Source organism: Centruroides sculpturatus, unplaced genomic scaffold (assembly GCF_000671375.1).
Source record: "Centruroides sculpturatus isolate CEXI.00-Female unplaced genomic scaffold, Cexi_2.0 scaffold153, whole genome shotgun sequence".
Taxonomy (NCBI): domain Eukaryota; kingdom Metazoa; phylum Arthropoda; class Arachnida; order Scorpiones; family Buthidae; genus Centruroides; species Centruroides sculpturatus.
In genome coordinates this window covers 482,191-487,040 of record NW_019384491.1, presented here as the reverse complement: position 1 = coordinate 487,040, position 4,850 = coordinate 482,191, and the positions used below count along the sequence as shown (strand labels likewise).

Here is a 4,850-nt window from a genome sequence, read left to right as displayed (position 1 = left end):
AAAGATATAGAATATAAAAAATATAAAAATTAAAGTGTTATTCTAAACAAACTATAATAATAACTTTTAGAAACATAAATAAAATAATACAGAAAAATAAAAATAAAACAGAAATAATATATAGTACCTAATACCATTTTACTGATTACCATTTTTTAAAAAATAACTTCTCAAGAAACTTAAATTATTTAAAGTCTTATCTCCTAATTTTGATCTAATTTTTGTACAAAATAATCCGGGTTAGGTTAAGTTTCTAGACTTTTTCGGACATCATCTTTAAGTAATAAAAATCTTTCCAGCATGTTTAGTAAGCTATTCCACCGGGTTCTACAATCTAAAATTAAAGAAAGTTCTTTTCGTGAGAGTAATGGGGATTCCCCACGAAAATAAGGTTAGAATAATACATATTTTGCACAATTGTAAGGCATAATGTTAGAATCTTGTAATAAATATTTGTATTTAATTATTTTAAACAGTTGTTAGAAGTAAAAAATTTATTTAAGGTACAAATTTTAATGTTATTTTGCAATAATATTGCTTTAATGTTCTGTCATAATGTGGTGTATTCAAAATTGATATTAATTTAAAAAGTACATAAAATATTTACGTATTATTATTTTTAAATATTCAAGAAAAGATATTTACTTAATCTTTAAGAAAAACTTTGATTGTAAAGATTTTGAACCTTTAAAAATCTCAAAAAATGGCAGAGCACAAATCACATATGCTAACTAGAGCTTTCTGTACAATTTACAGTGCCTCTCAAATCCAAGAAAGTTTAAATTAAAATTAAACAAAAAATATCTCACATAAAATTAATAATTAGGTATATTGTTGCTTACACTTATCTGTTTTTTTTTTTAATGTTCCTTTAGCCCTTTTAAATATCTATAAACACAATATTCTCTACATAAAAATTTCTAGTATGAATTTTTCATTTACNAGATTTTGTATCAAAATAATACACTAGAAAATATTTACATTGGAATAAATCATTTCTCTAGTTTAAGTTGCAAAAGAAGTTCTAAAAATATCTTCAACAGAAAATAATTAATTCGTATAAATAATATAAATTTAATATAAAAATTTGATCAAGTTTCGAGTATTTTTATCGAAAATATACTAAAATATTTATTAAAACATTAATTTAAAAAAAAATTCAAAACACAGAACAGAAAACAGCAAAATATAACTTCTTATAATGATTAACACGCAAACCAACAGTTATAGAAACATATATATTTGATTGGATAATTTAAAAAGGGAGCAACCAATGAAATTAAGAGTTATTTAAGTTCTGATAGGTTTATATATATATAATTTTCATTGGATGGAGACAGCTATAAAAACACTAATCTTGTTTTTATGCCTGTACCTTTTGCAATGATGTCTCTCCCAGTTACAAAGTGAAATAGTATTTTTATCCGATTGATCCGATTAGTAGAATTTAATTATTTTATTTTTGTAATTTTAATTAAATTTATTTATTTATTTCGTTATTTATTTACGTGTCTATAATGGTAACTTATATACATAATATACAGTGAGTTTATCATTATATTCTCGCTTGAATATATATCACTCCAGTTATAACCTCCCCTGTTAATTATCTTTACGTATTATCATACTTTCGCTAAAGGCAAAGTATGAGCTAATAGAACTTTATTATTATAATTATATAATTGTCTAGTTTTTCATTTTTGAGTCTTTCTTCCTTTTAGGCACTAAGAAGGCCTTATTAATCGTCTGCATCGTGGGTTTGATTGGGACCACAATGGAGGCGGCCGGATGACGAGGAAAAGATTCCAGATAACCGGGACAGAGCAACCCGCGAAAAATTCCTGAGGTTTTTCGAACCACCCGTGTACAGTTCCAGGTACACCTTAAAGGTAGACTCGGCTATTCGGCTTTATATATTGCTTAAACAATCGTTTCCTGCAAAATTTTGTATATATATAGGCAAGCGCGCGTGATCAATGACAGAATAAATCCTATTAACTTTATATTTACAAGCACTTTTATATATAAAATGCAACATCTTAAGTAATGAATAAAGAACTAATTTAATGACTTCGGATAAAACTTTTTTAACGAATAATGTTTTAACAATATTGTAAAGTCGAAATTATATTAAAATATATAAAATTTAAGTGTACTTACACTTTAGAAGACTATTCGCCTGGAAATGTCTGTTTCGAGCTTCACTCTAACTTAACCTTATGAAGTTTAGTGATAAAACACGTCTGCACCAGCTTTTATTTAAACATGTTGCTTATTCGCAAATTTCACTTAAAATAACTCATTGCAAATGACGTAGCGTCTTGATTAAAAAAAAGTTTAATTTATTCGAACGTGAAATAAAATCATTTGGCAAAACGCCATCACTTTCAACAGTAAAGTTATTAAGGGAAGTTTTCTATGGGGAATTTTTATGGCAAATTAAGTTATGAAAATAAATTTCGTACAAATAAAACTTGAACAAGTAACTCAAAATAAACAATTCTTGATGATTTATAAAAATTCGTTGTCACTCTGATTCGTTCAATAATTATTAATTTGTTCTATTATCATTATTCAATCTTATACCTGTTCCATTCGTGCTACTCGAACAACTACACGAATGAAACCGCAGCATTTTAACTAGTTTCGCAAGCATTTATAATAATGTTTTTATAGATTTTATTTACTATGAAGTAAATTAACTATAGTAATAGCTGGTATAGATGTTTGTTACAGGAAGTTTAAAATTGTGAGCTATAACAGTAGCCCACTTTTCTGAGAAAAGGCATTAATCTAACCTGAAGAAAAAAAAAAAAAAAGTTTTTCTTGTCTGTTTGGACATTTGTCGACATTCTAGAATATCCAAAATCGTAAATATGCATTTAAAAAAGGCGTTAATTTACCCAATTTTAATAATTATGTTATATAGTAACTTTTTATTTAATTTAAATTATGTCTAACCTTTGATAATAATCATCTGTAATGAAAACGTTCTGTAGATGTTGAAGGTCTGAATTATATAGGTTTAGTTAGAGCAGCTCGGAAAGACCCCCAAATATATTCATTAAACTGTAATAACTAAGAAGCGGTAACTTATATTAATTATGTCGTGACCTTTGGTAATAATCATCTGTAATGAAAACGTTCTGTAGATGTTGAAGGTCTGAATTATATAGGTTTAGTTAGAGCAGCTCGGAAAGACCCCCAAATATATTCATTAAACTGTAATAACTAAGAAGTGGTGTTTAACTTATATTAAATATTAGAAAATATATTTAAAATTTATAAAGCTGATGCAAAATATTTGAATAAAAGCTATCAAAATGTCCAGATTTGAATTTAGACCCCGAAGCTGTGATTATTCGATGTATTTTTAGAAAACGTTCATTTTTAAGTATATAATATCCCTTTGCTTTTTATTTTTTGAAATATCTTCCTTCTACTTACATTTATCNATTAACAATGATAAAATATACCACGGCTCTTGATGTAAAGAATTTGTTTTCTAGGAATGGCCGAAATGACGTCAGGCGATGACGTCAGAACTGATGCAGTCTACTATTTTTGTTTCTGATCAAATATATTTTGTTTTAATCGCTACAATACGAATATTTTCTGCTTTAAATTTGTTTTAATATTAGTTATTTTCTTTCAGAATAAGAAAAATAAATAAATAAATAAAGTTGTTTTTTTCTTTCTTTCTTTATCGTGAACTATATTTTATACACGAGTTTTAAAAACTCTGTTTTTCTTTCGTTTTAAAAATAGAACAACCGAGGAAAATGATAATCAATTATTTTATGAATATTTATATAATGATTTTTTTTCTAAATAAATTTAAACATTTATTTAAAAAATCTATTTAGTAAATAAATTAAACAAATTAAAAATTGTACCTAAGAGGAGGAGAAGGAAGAGGAAGAGGAGGAGGAGGAAAAGAAGAAATGTAATCTAGTGTCATGATAAATGACTAAAATTTGATAATGTCTCCATTCTGTCAGAAATTGGCTTAGGAAATCTTAGTAAAAAATTTTAAATCGAAACGATATATCCCTTTAAAAATAAAAAACAACAACGTATTAGAAAAAAAAACTATTGAATTAAATAACCGAAGAGTCGAACATTCGGTCAACCAATTGGATTCCTGCCAGAACAAAATAGCAAAACTACAATATATAAAATCCAAGAAAAAGATTTATACATATATATATATATATTTTTTTCTAGTCTCAAATAATTTTCATTTTCGTCTATACTCTTAAATGTCGATTGAATTTGACAGTAAATCGAGCCTTATAATATTCAAGGAGGAGGAGAAAGAGGAGGAGGAGGAGGGGAAAAAAACTAAGTTTTAACACGAGAAAAACAATTTGAAAATCGTGAAAAGTTTAGTAAACTTTACGAAGTTTCTAAACAATCGATCCTTCCGAAAACACAGTCCTTCTCTATCCTGTTTTTAAGCTGAAGAGATAAACGTTATTCGCTTAAAATAATACGATTGCCAACTTCAGATAATCTTAAATTAATATAATTTATTTATCGTGACTTCTTTTTTTTTACTTCTATTAGCAATTAAATAAAATAAATTACTTAATAAATAAATATGGGAAAAATTTCAATTTTTTTAAATTTATTTTTTGATCGAAATTTGTCTAATTTTAATTAAATTCCTCTCGAGTAAAATTTATTTATTGACTTAGCAAAGCTCCTTTATTATGATAAATATATTTATTTGTTCTGCTTGCATGTTTATAATATATAAATATGTATTATGCAATTTATACGTGTACACATTTATAATTGATAAATATCATAAATATTACTATATATATATATATATGTAAAAAAAG

General features: G+C 25.7%; 1 protein-coding gene across 1 annotated transcript in view; it reads right to left on the bottom strand.

Annotated features, from left to right (window-relative positions):
* The window catches only part of LOC111621791 (patched domain-containing protein 3-like), an 83,857-nt gene extending 81,597 nt beyond the window's left edge, over positions 1 to 2,260 (bottom strand). Inside the window, exon 1 of the mRNA XM_023364041.1 lies at positions 2,161 to 2,260. The gene's annotated coding sequence lies outside the window, so the exon portion shown is untranslated. The remainder of the gene's footprint in view (positions 1 to 2,160) is intronic.
* Between the last annotated feature and the right edge of the window lie 2,590 nt (positions 2,261 to 4,850).